This window comes from Triticum dicoccoides, chromosome 5A, assembly GCF_002162155.2.
Source record: "Triticum dicoccoides isolate Atlit2015 ecotype Zavitan chromosome 5A, WEW_v2.0, whole genome shotgun sequence".
Lineage (NCBI taxonomy): Eukaryota > Viridiplantae > Streptophyta > Magnoliopsida > Poales > Poaceae > Triticum > Triticum dicoccoides.
The window spans coordinates 116,473,460-116,490,256 of NC_041388.1; positions in this window are offsets into that span (position 1 = coordinate 116,473,460).

Consider the following 16,797-nt stretch of genomic DNA (forward strand, 5'->3'; position numbering starts at 1 on the left):
GTTAATCCTCATGCCAGACACTTGTTCAAAACAAGCTAGAACCATCTTGAGGTTTTGATCCATTTCCAAGTTATTTTGCAAGAAAAGAATAGTGTCATCCGCATACTGTAGGCAACTTACTCCACCAGGGCAGAAGCTAGGGCAAAGCCCTCCAATCAGCCTTGAAGCAGTGGCTTTGATTAGCATTCTAGCAAGCACATCGACAACCAGGTTGAAAAGTAGGGGTGATATAGGATCACCCTGTCTAAGGCCTTTACTGGTTAGGAAAAATTCACTCTCACAACCATCGATTTTAACTCCTACTGACCCCCCTTACAATGGCTTTGATCCAAGCAATCCACTTGGGACCAAAGCATCTCTTCAACAACAACTCTTGTAAAAAATCTAGGTGCACACAGTCGAAAGCTTTCTCATACTCAAGCTTAATCACTAAACCATGCTCATTTCCAGAGTGGACACAGTGCAGTACCTCATGAGCAGTGACCACACTTTCTAGTATAAACTTGCCTTTCAAAAAAGCAGATTGAGTACAGGTGATCAACCTCTGGAGGATGATGGTAATCCTATTTGTTAGAACCTTAGTAAAAATCTTAAAGATACAATTTAAAAGACTAATGGGCCTGAACTTCTTCATGAAAGTAGCATCAGGCACTTTAGGGATAAGAGTTAGTAAAGCAAAATTCAACCTAAATAAATCTAGTTTCGTATTATAAAAATCCTCAATCATTCTAATAAGGTCTCCCTTAACTACATCCCAGAATTGTTGGTAAAATAAAAATGGAATCCCATCTGGGCCAGGAGCTCCATCCGCATAGGAGCCAAACACTGCCTCCTTAATTTCTTCTACTGAAAAGGGGGCCTGGAGGGTATCATTCTCCCCAGCAGATACTTTTTCTTCTTCAGAGAAGAAGTCAGGGATGAGACCATTTCTACTTCCTTTCTTAAAAAGATATTTATAAAAATCATTGGCTACCTTAAGTAGATCAGCAGTTTTAGTCACCAGCCCCTATGGGCTTTCCAGTGAGTGGATATAGACCTTCCTCCTCCTCTGGTTAGCTACTGCATGAAAATATTCAGTGTTCCTATCTCCCTCCTTAATGTCTCTATATTTGGATCTTTGTTTAGCTTTCACCTCCTCCTTCAACCAGTCTCTTTGGAGTTCTAGGTGTATAGCTCTCATACTATCTTGCTCCTGCTCACCGAGCTCCCTATTCTCAGCTAAAACATCTAATTTATCATAATCTTCCATAAGCTTATTTTTGTTTCTTCTTAGATCTGCCTCAATGTTGGCACTCCACCCCTTGGTGGTTTTCCTAATAAATCTCCTAACTTTCTCTTGCCACACATCTATTGAGGTATTCCAGAGACTGGTGCATTCCAAATATCTACCACCAGAGTTTTGAAGTCCTCTCTAAGGAGCCACCATCTCTCAAATTTAAAACTACTAGGTTTAGCTTGTTTATTCATCACTGAATCCCAAATAATTGGGATATGATTACTACCCAATCTGGGGCGAGCACTGCTAAATGCAAGTGGGAAAATGCCATCTAGCTCAGTGTTGCAAAACATTCTATCTATTGTAGACATAATCATGTCAGCTTAGTTGTTTGCCCAAATGTATTTTCTGGAGGAAAATTTAATTTCTAACAAACTCCAAATCTCAATCCAGGCATTAAAATTATCTGCCCATCTCTGGTTAGTATTTTCATTACTCTTATCACTATTGTATCTAACTAGGTTAAAATCCCCTCCAATTAGGGTGAATGTACTAGAATCTAAAAACACAGAGTGAAGCTCAGAGAGAAAGTCCTCTTTGGCCCCCTCATATGCATATCCATAAAATGTAATCACTCTAAACCCCACTTGATTACTTCTCAACTTAAGATTGCAGAAAATTGAGGAGTTTCTCAATTCCCAGCTAACTACTTCAAAAATGTCTAAGTCTTCCCCCGCCGTGATTTCCTTGTTGACAGCCTTTTGGCTGATTGTAACCATATTGCTATTAAGTATTTTCTTCAACCCATATTAAATGTATTTCAGTACTACATACATCTGTTTGAGCGACAATTAATATAAACTGGATAGAGTAATAAAAATCTCTAAATTTGATGCAAGAAAAGATAACGGTACATTTGAGCCCGGGCTCATAAACCAATTTTCAAAACACGGCCCTGTTCGCGCCTCCCCTCGTCAGCGACGCAGTACGAACAATCAGTCGCAGATCCACGAACTCAAACCCGGGAGTCACCTTCTCCCTGGGCGTGGCCGACGATAGCCCGGTGGCATGGGAACAGGATGGTGTCATCAAAGGACACGGATTCGCCATCACGAAGGAGTCGCGCATCGATGGTGACGCCGCGGTTGTCCTTAAGGATGAGGGGAGGGTTGTCACCGGGCTGGAGGAGGAGGACCCCTCCCGCGTGCCACGGGGTGTCCTTCATGAGAAACGTCGAGTACCTCGCCGCCCATCGCCGCGGCGCTCTCGCCTGCTCGCCTCCCGCCGTTGACTCGCTCCACTTCCGCCGCTGACGGTCCGCCTGCTGCCAGGCCGCCATCTCGACGTCCTCTTCCTGCGGCGGCGAGCGGTGCTTGCTGGAGCTGGACTCGCCGACAGGCCCGATCCCCTTGGGCCTGGGAAAGTGCACGGTGCGATCCGGCTGGGGACAGGTGCCGAACTCGCCGGTCGGCGCATTGCCGCCGCGCAGAGACGGCGCCTCAAAGCCCGACTGGGCCTCCTTCCCTTGTGTCTGCCGCCTGTTGCGGCGAATTGGGGCCATAGTCGTGAGTGGCCTCGAAGGCGAAGCAGATGAGATCGGTGGCACCCAACGAAGGCAAAGAAAGAGAGTGGGACGAACGCGAGATTTGTGAAGCAGCGCCGCGCCGAGGAAGGGGTGGAAGAAGCGGACGAAGACTGAGCCAGAGACAGCAGTACAGTCGGTTTCGGTTCAGCGTCCACGGAAGGGAAGGGATGCATGCAGCTGGGGTCAAACTGGTGCACGCAGAGTGTTCAAGGCTCAACTGGAGTAATATTTTGTCTCTTTATTCTAGGAAGCTCTGAGTCAACTTCCTAGCGAAGTCGGGCACGCTGATGTAACGACTTTGCTAGACGTACGGAGTTATACGGGGTTTTACAGGTTGCTTAATATTGATTGGCCGTGGATTGATTAAGACGCACGGGCTCATCGATGAAAATTAAGCGAGGGTCAATTAGAAGAGCGCGCAGTCCTCAACCTGTAAAAACCTGTACAATGTGTCTGTACGTGTAGCATTTTTGCTCATGTAATGTCCAGGAGATCTAACGCAGGATTTTGACTGCACGACCGAATACAGAAGACACAGTCATCTTTGCGTTCCCGATGCAAAACTGCGCACGTCGATTACGTGCCCGGTACCTCCTGTCAGAGGGTGCTGACCTTGTTTTTCTTTTGGAAAAAGTCCAAAACAAACCTTCAATTTATAGGTGAAAGCTAAATCAAATCTCGAACTCTTAATCTCTGAAATCAGCATACCAAACTCTTTAATCCCGGTCTATTTTAAACCTTGACGGGACATGGCTGGGATTTGCTGAATTGGGCCGGCCTAGTAGCGCAGTTGCTCGCGCGCGCACACTATTCTGGTTTTTCTTAGTTTCTTCCTTTTTCGTTTCTTTTCTTTTTCATTTTCACACATGTCTATTTTTTCTCAGTACCCAATGTACATTTTTAACACACACATTAAATATTCTTAGATAAATTTTTGATATTTTCAAATACATTATGTACATTTATAAATTAAATGTTTTCAAAACTTTTTGAATACATGGTAATATTTTTCCAATTACATGTTTTACATTTTCTTAATGACAATATTTTTTATAAAACTACACGAACACTCTTTTACATGGTTCAACATTTTTATATTTGCATACGCTTTTTGCAAGGACATGCCACATATATTCTGTTCAGGTTATGACACATTTTTTTACATCACACAAACATTTTTTTACATTGTAGACACATCCTTTTGAAAATGTCAAAAACACATTTTTTGGAACTCGTGAACATTCTTGAAATGTTACATTTTTTTGAATGTATAAACATTTTTTTGAATCACACAAATATTATTATACATTGTATAAACATTTGGATTGGCCCGTACAATTTTTAAAACTTGTGATATGTTTTAGATGTCACAAAATATTTTCAGGTTTCAGAAAATGTTTATGTATCAAAAAGTGCCCGCACTTTAAAATTTTGTTCAGGTTGCAGAAAAAATTAATGTTTCAAAAAGTGTTTGCACTTTAAAATTTTATTCAGGTTTCAAAAAATGTTTATAAAGGTGCTTTTTCAAAGTTGTTGATTTTTTAAAAGTGTTTGAAATTTTCAAAAAGTTATCACACTTTATAGAATGTCCAAAGATTTCATAAATAAATACGTTTTCAATAATTGTTTGCCCCTAAAATATGTTTTCAAAGTTCAACGCTTTGGTTTTTGATTAAACATTTTGGGCCTCTGACTATGTCAGTCATAGTCGTCTGGTGTAGTGGCTACCAGGTCCCAAGTTCGACTCCATAGCATGTTTTTTGTTTTGGAATTATTACGTCGCCTATTAAGAAAAAGAAAGAACGAATTTTTACATCGGGAGTTAAGGAAAGAAAACTCGCTTCATGTATGGTGGGCTGGCCCAGTCGAGTCCACTGCCAACAATCCGAAACATTTTTTAAAAACATTATTTATGAAATTCCAAAAACAATATTTAAAAAATGTGATACAATTTTGAAAATACTAAACATTTTTCATAGCATGTGAAAAACTGTTGGAATTCTGAACATCTTTTGAAAAATGTGATTTTTTTTAAATCGCAAACAGTTTTTTAAATGCTAATAGAGTTTCAAAATTCCAAACAGTTTTTAAAAGCACCAAACGAATTGAATTTGTAAGAAAAATAGAAAACATAAACATTTTAACTTCTGAACAATTTTAGAAATGTGCGAACATTTTTTAAACCTCACAAATTCTTGTTTGTGTTATAGTGGGCCGGCCCAAATTCTTGTCCGTGACAGTAGCTGGAATCCCGGCTGGGAATGTTGTATTCCCAGTGTGCCAAACAGGTTTAGGGTTCAAAATAGACCGGGATTCTAAGTTCAGAGTGCCAATTTCCGGGATTCAAAATTCAGGGTTTGATTTAGCTTTCGCCTACAACTTCAAGGTTTATTTTGGACTTTATCCTTTTTTTAGGGGTCACCACACTTTATTTAAACCTCAATGATGTTTGGTACAAATAAAACAGTAGAAAAAGTGGATAACCAAAGGTGTCGTCCAGCGGCAAGAGAGGCCGAAGCCTTAGCCAAAGCATGAACTTCAAAATTGCATTCTGCATCACTTTAGACTCATTGACTTGCCTCATGCTCAGTTTTATATCCCTGATAATGGTCGCCGAGGAGCCCATGAAGTTACCATATAAATGATTGACAGTGGGCAAGCAGTCAGTTGCAACTTTCACCCTTCTCAATTGTAGGTCTGTTGCTAGGGCGAATGCCTCATAGCAAGCATGGGCTTCCAAACATTCAGGATCGACTAGTCCATCAAAGACTGTCACTGAAGCTCCCAGGTATACACCTTTGTCATCACGACAGATGGCTGCACTTGCAGGCATTTCCTAAACGGTGCCAGTTGCGCCCGTTACAAGCAACGGCGTAAACGGGCGCACACCCCCGCGCTGCCTGGGCCGGCTCGTTTCTGAATAATATCATTCGAGGCAAAAAATAAGGTGCGCAAGCGATGTATCGAACCTTGGATCGATCGATTGAGAGTGCAGCGCGCTAACCACCAGAATAACGACGCGCTTGTGCGCTTAGTTTTATATCCCTGATAATAGTCGTCGAGGAGCCCATGAAGTTACCATATAAATGGTTGACAGTGGGTAAGCAGTCAGTTGCAACTTCCACCCTTCTCAATTGCAGGTCTGTTGCTAGGGCGAATTCCTCACAGCAAGCATGAGCTTCCAAACATTCAAGATCGACTAGTCCATCAAAGACTGTCACTGAAGCTCCCAGGTATACACCTTTGTCATCACGACAGATGGCCGCACTTGCAGGCATTTCCTAAACGACGCCTGTTGCGCCCGTTACAGGCAACGGCGCAAACGGGCGCACACCCCCATGCCGTCTGGGCCGGCTCGTTTCTGAATAATATCATTCGAGACAAAAAATAAGGTGCGCAAGCGATGTATCGAACGTTGGATCGATCGATTGAGAGTGCAGCGCGCTAACCACCAGAATAACGACGCGCTTGTGCGCATTAACTTCTTTCCATTGTTTTAATCTTTTTCTAGAAAGTTCGCTGGTCAATTTCTGGGTGTTTTTTTCTGGTTCCTTTTTCATTTTTCATTTTTCTTTTCTCATTTCCTTTTCTTTTTTTATTTTCTTAAACGTGCAAACTTTTTAGCAATTTTGTGAACTTTTTTTCAAATTTGATGAACTTTTTGCAAATTCAATGAACTTTTATCAAAATCGATGAACTTTTTTCAAATTTGGTGAACTATTTTTTCAAATTCGATGAACTTTTTTCAAATTTAATGAACTTTTTCCAATTTTGATGAACATTTTTAAAACTCGATGAACATTTTTTTCAAATTCCATGAACTTATTTCTAAATCAATGTACTATTTTTTCAAATCGATGAACATTTTTCAAATTCGATGAACTTCTTCTAATTTTTATGAACTTTTTTCAAATTCCATAAACTTTTTTTCTAAATCGATGATCTTTTTTTAAAATTCCATGAACTTTTTTCAAAACCGCTGAACTTTTTTTCAAAATCGATGAAAGGTTTTAAAATTTTGTGAACTTTTAAAAAATAGTGAACTAGTTTTCAAAATCGATGAACTTGTTTTTTCAAAATCAATGAACTTTTTAACTAATTTTCAGATTTACGTTATTGTTTCACTAAATAACGGTTAAGTGAACTTTTTCCTAGTTAGAGAACAACAGAACGTGTTTGGCCTAGTGGTTCTTGCATTACGGTTTGGAGAAAAAGGCCTGCGATCCTGAGTTCGAAACCTAGCTATCGTGCTTTTTCTTCACGTTCACTTTTTTTCGCGTCGTGGTTACTGTGTTCAGTCGGAACTCACCTGGGCCGGCCCAGTAACGCGACGCTTCAGCGCCCGAACACGAAACCGACGCCGAAGGCGCCAGTTAGGAGCTCCCGCACTTGCACCTCTTACATTATTCCTAACTAAATATTGAAGCATCGACATTAATCTTTGCTACACCAAGCCAAAGGCCAAGGCCGGCTGTGTATTTGTTCGGCCCATCGGATTCTACAAGTATAGAAGACATGCACATACGTTGGGCGAATCCTATTAGGCGTTGCAGGCGCCTATTAACGTGCATTTCGCAAACGGGCGCCTGCATCACCGTGCGCTGGGCCGGCCCATAGTTGGGCCGGCCCAGTAGCGCGATGCTTCAGCGCCCGAACACGAAACCGACGCTGAAGGCGCCAGTTAGGAGCTCCCGCACTTGCACCTCTTACATTATTCCTAACTAAATATTGAAGCATCGACATTAATCTTTGCTACACCAAGCCAAAGGCCAAGGCCGGCTGTGTATTTGTTCGTGTTGGAAATATGCCCTAGAGGCAATAATAAAAGGATTATTATTATATTTCCTTATTCATGATAATTGTCTTTTACTCATGCTATAATTGTGTTATCCGGAAATCGTAATACATGTGTGAATACATAGACACCAACATGTCCTTAGTAAGCCTCTAGTTGACTACCTCATTGATCAACAGATAGTCATGGTTTTCTGACTATGGACATTGGATGTCATTGATAACGAGATCACATCATTAGGAGAATGATGTGATGGACAAGACCCAATCCTAAACATAGCACAAGATCGTATAGTTCGTTTGCTAGAGTTTTTCCAATGTCAAGTATCTTTTCCTTAGACCATGAGATCGTGTAACTCCGGGATACCGTAGGAGTGCTTTGGGTGTACCAAACGTCACAATGTAACTGGGTGACTATAAATGTATACTACGGGTATCTCTGAAAGTGTCTGTTGGGTTGACACGGATCAAGACTGGGATTTGTCACTCCATATGACGGAGAGGTATCTCTGGGCCCACTCGGTAATGCATCATCATAATGAGCTCAAAGTGACCAAGTGTCTGGTCACGGGATCATGCATTACGGTACGAGTAAAGTGACTTGCCGGTAACGAGATTGAACGAGGTATTGGGATACCGACGATCGAATCTCGGGCAAGTAATGTACCGATTGACAAAGGGAATTGTATACGGGGTTGCTTGAATCCTCGACATCGTGGTTCATCCGATGAGATCATCGAGGAGCATGTGGGAGCCAACATGGGTATCCAGATCCCGCTGTTGGTTATTGACCGGAGAGCCATCTCGGTCATGTCTACATGTCTCCCGAACCCGTAGGGTCTACACACTTAAGGTTGGTGACGCTAGGGTTGTAGAGATATGAATATGCAGTAACCCGAAAGTTGTTCGGAGTCCCGGATGAGATCCCGGACGTCACGAGGAGTTCCGGAATGGTCCGGAGGTGAAGAATTATATATAGGAAGTGCAGTTTCGGCCATCGAGAGAGTTTCGGGGGTCACCGGTATTGTACCGGACCACCGTATGGGTCCCGGGGGTCCACCGGGTAGGACCACCCATCCCGGAGGGCCCCATGGACTGAAGTGGGGAGGGGAACCAGCCCATAGTGGGCTGGTGCGCCCCCTTGGCCCACCCCCTGCGCCTAGGGTTGGAAACCCTAGGGTGGGGGGCGCCCCACTTGCCTTGGGGGCCACTCCACCCTTGGCCGCCGCCCCCCTAGGAGATCCCATCTTCTAGGGCCGGCGCCCCCCCTTGGGGAGCCTATATAAAGGGGGGGGAGGGAGGGGCAGCCGCACCCTTGACTCTTGGCGCCTCCCTCTCCCCTACTACACCTCTCCCTCTCGCAGAAGAATGGCGAAGCCCTGCTGCGGTGACTGCTGCATCCACCACCACGCCGTCGTGTTGCTGGATCTTCATCAACCTCTCCTCCCCCCTTGCTGGATCAAGAAGGAGGAGACGTCACGCTGACCATACGTGTGTTGAACACGGAGGTGCCGTCCGTTCGGCGCTAGGATCTCCGGTGATTTGGATCACGTCGAGTACGACTTCCTCATCCCCGTTCTTTGAACGCTTCCACACGTGATCTACAAAGGTATGTAGATGCAATCCGATCACTCGTTGCTAGATGAACTCATAGATGGATCTTGGTGAAACCGTAGGAAATTTTTTGTTTTCTGCAACGTTCCCCAACGGTGGCATCATGAGTTAGGTCTATGCGTAGTTCTCTTTGCACGAGTAGAACACAATTTGTTGTGGTCGTAGATGTTGTCAACTTTCTTGCCGCTACTAGTCTTATTTTGCTTCAGCAGTATTGTGGGATGAAGCGGCCCGGACCAACCTTACACGTACGCTTACGTGAGACCGGTTCCACCGACTGACATGCACTAGTTGCATAAGGTGGCTAGCGGGTGTCTGTCTCTCCCACTTTAGTTGGAGCAGATTCGATGAAAAGGGTCCTTATGAAGGGTAAATAGAAGTTGAAAAATCACATTGTGGCTTTCACGTAGGTAAGAAAACGTTCTTGCTAGAACCCTATTGCAGCCACGTAAAACTTGCAACAACAATTAGAGGACGTCTAACTTGTTTTTGCAGCAAGTGTTTTGTGATGTGATATGGCTAAAGTTGTGATGAATTATGAATGATATATATGTGATGTATGAGATGTTCATGCTATTGTAATAGGAATCACGACTTGCATGTCGATGAGTATGACAACCGGCAGGAGCCATAGGAGTTGTCTTTATTTTTTGTATGACCTGCGTGTCATTGAGAAATGCCATGTAAATTACTTTACTTTATTGCTAAACGTGTTAGCCATAGTAGTAGAAGTAATAGTTGGCGAGCAACTTCATGGAGACACGATGATGGAGATCATGGTGTCATGCCGGTGACAAGATGATCATGGAGCCCCAAGATGGAGATCAAAGGAGCTATGTGATATTGGCCATATCATGTCACTATTATTATTTGATTGCATGTGATGTTTATCATGTTTTTGCATCTTGTTTACTTAGAACGACGGTAGTAAATAAGATGATCCCTCATAATAATTTCAAGAAAGTGTTCCCCCTAACTGTGCGCCGTTGCGATAGTTCGTTGTTTCGAAGCACCACATGATGATCGGCTGTGATAGATTCCAACGTTCACATACAACGGGTGTAAAACAGATTTACACATGCAAACACTTAGGTTGACTTGACGAGCCTAGCATGTACAGACATGGCCTCGGAACACAGAAGACCAAAAGGTCGAGCATGAGTCGTATAGAAGATACGATCAACATGAAGATGTTCACCGATGTTGACTAGTCCGTCTCACGTGATGATCGGACACGGCCTAGTTAACTCGGATCATGTTATACTTAGATGACTGGAGGGATGTCTATCTGAGTGGGAGTTCATTAAATAGATGAACTTAATTATTATGAACTTAGTCTAAAATATTTACAATATGTCTTGTAGATCAAATGGCCAAGGTTGTCCTCAACTTCAACGCGTTCCTAGAGAAAACCAAGCTGAAAGACGATGGCAGCAATTATACGGACTGGGTCCGGAACCTGAGGATCATCCTCATAGCTGCAAAGAAAGATTATGTCCTAGAAGCACCGCTAGGTGACGCACCTGTTCTCCCTGCGGAACAAGACGTTATGAACGCTTGGCAGACATGTGCTGATGATTACTCCCTCGTTCAGTGCGACATACTTTACAGCTTAGAACCGGGGCTCCAAAAGCGTTTTGAGAGACACGGAGCATATGAGATGTTCGAAGAGCTGAAAATGGTTTTTCAAGCTCATGCCCGGGTCGAGAGATATGAAGTCTCCGACAAGTTTTTCAGCTGTAAGATGGAGTAAAATAGTTCTGTCAGTGAGCACATACTCACTATGTCAGGGTTACATAACCGCTTGACTCAGCTGGGAGTTAATCTCCCGGATGACGCAGTCATTGACAGAATCCTTCAGTCGCTTCCACCGAGCTACAAGAGCTTTGTGATGAACTTCAATATGCAGGGGATGGAAAAGACCATTCCTGAAGTATTTGCAATGCTGGAATCAGCAGAGGTAGAAGTCAAAAAGGAACATCAAGTGTTGATGGTGAATAAAACCACTAAGTTCAAGAAAGGCAAGGGTAAGAAGAACTTCAAGAAGGACGGCAAGGGAGTTGCCGCGCCCGGCAAGCAAGCTGCCGGGAAGAAGCCAAAGAATGGACCCAAGCCCGAGACTGAGTGCTTTTATCGCAAGGAAAGTGGTCACTGGAAGCGGAACTGCCCCAAATACTTAGCGGACAAGAAGGCCGGCAAAACGAAAGGTATATCTGATATACATGTAATTGATGTGTACCTTACCAGTACTCGTAGTAGCTCCTGGGTATTTGATACCGGTGCAGTTGCTCACATTTGTAACTCAAAGCAGGAGCTGCGGAATAAGCGGAGACTGGCGAAGGACGAGGTGACGATGCATGCCGGGAATGGTTCCAAGGTCGATGTGATCGCCGTTGGCACGCTGCCTCTACATTTACCTACGGGATTAGTTTTGAACCTCAATAATTGTTATTTAGTGCCAAGTTTGAGCATGAACATTGTATCAGGATCTCGTTTAATACGAGATAGCTACTCATTTAAATTCGAGAATAATGGTTGTTCTATTTATATGAGAGATATGTTTTATGGTCATGCTCCGATGGTGAATGGTTTATTCTTAATGAATCTCGAGCGTAATGCTACACATATTCATAGTGTGAGTACCAAAAGATGTAAGGTTGATAATGATAGTCCCACATACTTGTGGCACTGCCGCCTTGGTCACATAGGTGTCAAACGCATGAAGAAGCTCCATGCAGATGGACTTTTAGAGTCTCTTGATTACGAATCATTTGACACATGCGAACCATGCCTCATGGGTAAAATGACCAAGACTCCGTTCTCAGGAACAATGGAGCGAGCAACCAACTTATTGGAAATCATACATACTGATGTGTGCGGTCCAATGAGTGTTGAGGCTCGCGGTGGTTATCATTATGTTCTCACCCTCACTGATGACTTGAGTAGATATGGCTATGTCTACCTAATGAAACACAAGTCCGAGACCTTTGAAAGGTTCAAGGAATTTCAGAGTGAGGTTGAGAATCAACGTGACAGGAAAATCAAGTTCTTGCGATCAGATCGTGGAGGAGAATACTTGAGTCACGAATTTGGCACACACTTAAGAAAAAGTGGAATAGTTTCACAACTCACGCCGCCTGGAACACCTCAGCGTAATGGTGTGTCCGAACATCGTAATCGCACTCTATTAGATATGGTGCGATCTATGATGTCTCTTACCGATTTACCACTATCATTTTGGGGCTATGCTTTAGAGACTGCCGCATTCACTTTAAATAGGGCTCCATCGAAATCCGTTGAGACGACACCGTATGAATTATGGTTTGGGAAGAAACCTAAGCTGTTGTTTCTAAAAGTTTGGGGATGCGATGCGTATGTCAAGAAACTTCAACCTGAAAAGCTCGAACCCAAGTCGGAAAAATGCGTCTTCATAGGATACCCTAAAGAAACTATTGGGTATACCTTCTACCTCAGATCCGAAGGCAAGATCTTTGTTGCCAAGAATGGATCCTTTCTAGAGAAGGAGTTTCTCTCGAAAGAAGTAAGTGGGAGTAAAGTAGAACTTGATGAAGTATTACCTCTTGAACCGGAAAATGGCGCAACTCAAGAAAATGTTCCTGAGGTGCCTGCACCGACTAGAGAGGAAGTTAATGATGATGATCATGAAACTTCAGATCAAGTTGCTACTGAACTTCGTAGGTCCACAAGGACACGTTTCGCACCAGAGTGGTACGGCAACCCTGTCTTGGAAATCATGTTGTTAGACAACAGTGAACCTTTGAACTATGAAGAAGCGATGGCGGGCCTGGATTCCGACAAATGGCTGGAAGCCATGAAATCCGAGATAGGATCCATGTATGAAAACGAAGTATGGACTTTGACTGACTTGCCCGTTGAGCGGCGAGCCATAGAAAATAAATGGATCTTTAAGAAGAAGACAGACGCGGATGGTAATGTGACCATCTATAAAGCTCGGCTTGTCGCTAAGGGTTATCGACAAGTTCAAGGGGTTGACTACGATGAGACTTTCTCACCGGTAGCGAAGCTGAAGTCCGTCCGAATCATGTTAGCAATTGCCGCATTCTATGATTATGAGATATGGCAAATGGACGTCAGAATGACATTCCTTAATGGTTCCCTTAAGGAAGAATTGTATATGATGCAGCCGGAAGGTTTTGTCGATCCTAAGAATGCTGACAAGGTGTGCAAGCTCCAACGCTTGATTTATGGGCTGGTGCAAGCATCTCGGAGTTGGAACATTCGCTTTGATGAGATGATCAAAGCGTTTGGGTTTATGCAGACTTATGGAGAAGCCTGCGTTTACAAGAAAGTGAGTGGGAGCTCTGTAGCATTTCTCATATTATATGTAGATGACATACTTTTGATGGGAAATGATATAGAGCTTTTGGACAGCATTAAGGCCTACTTGAATAAGAGTTTTTCAATGAAGGACCTTGGAGAAGCTGCTTATATATTAGGCATCAAGATCTATAGAGATAGATCAAGACGCCTCATAGGTCTTTCACAAAGCACATACCTTGATAAGATATTGAAGAAATTCAATATGGATCAGTCTAAGGAGTGGTTCTTGCCTGTGTTGCAAGGTGTGAAATTGAGCTCAGCTCAATGTCCGACCACGGCAGAAGATATAGAAGAGATGAGTGTCATCCCCTATGCCTAAGCTATAGGGTCTATTATGTATGCCATGCTATGTACCAGACCTGATGTAAACCTTGCCGTAAGTTTGGTAGGTAGGTACCAAAGTAATCTCGGCAAGGAACACTGGACAGCGGTCAAGAATATCCTGAAGTACCTGAAAAGGACTAAGGACATGCTTCTCGTTTATGGAGGTGACGAAGAGCTCGTCGTAAAGGGTTACGTCGATGCTAGCTTCGACACATATCTGGATGACTCTAAGTCACAAACCGGATACGTGTATATGTTGAATGGTGGAGCAGTAAGCTGGTGCAGCTGCAAGCAGAGCATCGTGGCGGGATCTACATGTGAAGCGGAGTACATGGCTGCCTCGGAGGCAGCACATGAAGCAATCTGGGTGAAGGAGTTCATCACCGACCTAGGAGTCATACCTAATGCGTCGGGGCCGATCAAACTCTTCTGTGACAACACTGGAGCTATTGCACTTGCCAAGGAGCCCAGGTTTCACAAGAAGACCAGGCACATCAAGCGTCGCTTCAACTCCATTCATGAAAATGTTCAAGATGGAGACATAGATATTTGTAAAGTACATACAGACCTGAATGTAGCAGATCCGTTGACTAAACCTCTCCCTAGAGCAAAACATGATCAACACCAGAATTCCATGGGTGTTCGATTCATCACAATGTAACTAGATTATTGACTCTAGTGCAAGTGGGAGACTGTTGGAAATATGCCCTAGAGGCAATAATAAAAGGATTATTATTATCTTTCCTTGTTCATGATAATTGTCTTTTATTCATGCTATAATTGTGTTATCCGGAAATCGTAATACATGTGTGAATACATAGACACCAACATGTCCCTAGTGAGCCTCTAGTTGACTACCTCGTTGATCAACAAATAGTCAAGGTTTCCTGACTATGGACATTGGATGTCATTGATAACGAGATCACATCATTAGGAGAATGATGTGATGGACAAGACCCAATCCTAAACATAGCACAAGATCGTATAGTTCGTTTGCTAGAGTTTTTCCAATGTCAAGTATCTTTTCCTTAGACCATGAGATCGTGTAACTCCCGGATACCGTAGGAGTGCTTTGGGTGTACCAAACGTCACAACATAACTGGGTGACTATAAAGGTATACTACGGGTATCTTCGAAAGTGTCTGTTGGGTTGACACGGATCAAGACTGGGATTTGTCACTCCGTATGACGGAGAGGTATCTCTGGGCCCACTCGGTAATGCATCATCATAATGAGCTCAAAGTGACCAAGTGTCTGGTCACGGGATCATGCATTACGGTACGAGTAAAGTGACTTGCCCGTAACAAGATTGAACGAGGTATTGGGATACCGACGATCGAATCTTGGGCAAGTAACGTACCGATTGACAAATGGAATTGTATACGGGGTTGCTTGAATCCTCGACATCGTGGTTCATCCGATGAGATCATCGAGGAGCATGTGGGAGCCAATATGGGTATCCAGATCCCGCTGTTGGTTATTGACCGGAGAGCCATCTCGGTCATGTCTACATGTCTCCCGAACCCGTAGGGTCTACACACTTAAGGTTGGTGACGCTAGGGTTGTAGAGATATGAATATGCAGTAACCCGAAAGTTGTTCGGAGTCCCGGGTGAGATCCCGGACGTCACGAGGAGCTCCGAAATGGTCCGGAGGTGAAAAATTATATATAGGAAGTGCAGTTTCGGCCATCGAGAGAGTTTCGGGGGTCACCGGTATTGTACCGGGACCATCGGATGGGTCCCGGGGGTCCACCGGGTGGGACCACCCATCCCGGAGGGCCCCATGGGCTGAAGTGGGGAGGGGAACCAGCCCATAGTGGGCTGGTGCGCCCCCTTGGCCCACCCCCTGCGCCTAGGGTTGGAAACCCTAGGGTGGGGGGGAGGGGGGCGCCCCACTTACCTTGGGGGCCACTCCACCCTTGGCCGCCGCCCCCCTAGGAGATCCCATCTCCTAGGGCCGGCGCCCCCCTTGGGGAGCCTATATAAAGGGGGGGAGGGAGGGGCAGCCGCACCCTTGACTCTTGGCGCCTCCCTCTCCCCTGCTACACCTCTCCCTCTCGCAGAAGAACGACGAAGCCCTACTGCGGTGACTGCTGCATCCACCACCACGCCGTCGTGCTGCTGGATCTTCATCAACCTCTCCTCCCCCCTTGCTGGATCAAGGAGGAGGAGACGTCACGCTGACCGTACGTGTGTTGAACACGGAGGTGCCGTCCGTTCGGCGCTAGGATCTCCGGTGATTTGAATCACGTCGAGTACGACTTCCTCATCCCCGTTCTTTGAACGCTTCCGCGCGTGATCTACAAAGGTATGTAGATGCAATCCGGTCACTCGTTGCTAGATGAACTGATAGATGGATCTTAGTGAAACCGTAGGAAATTTTTTGTTTTCTGCAACGTTCCCCAACAGTTCGACCCATCGGATTCTACAAGTATAGAAGACATGCACAGACGTTGGGCGAATCCTATTAGACGCTGCAGGCGCCCATTAACGTGCATTCCGCAAACGGGCGCCTGCATCACCGCGCGCTGGGCCGGCCCATAGTTCAGTCGAAACTCACCTGGGCCGGCCCAGTAGCACGACGCGGAGCTCCCGCACTTGCACCTCTTACATTATTCCTAACTAAAGATTGAAGCATTGACATTAATCTTTGCTACACCACCAAAGGCCAAGGCCGGCTGTGTATTTATTCAGCCCATCGGATTCTACAAGTATAGAAGACATGCACAGACATTGGGCGAATCCTATTAGGCGCTTCGCGACGATAGGACTCGAACTCTGGATCCCTGCGCTCCTAGGTCACAGCGCAAACCACAATGCCAACATCACTGTCTTGTGCAAATTGCTTTTTTACTTTATTTTATTATTACTTTCATGGGGCTTTTCCCAGTTCACTCTTTA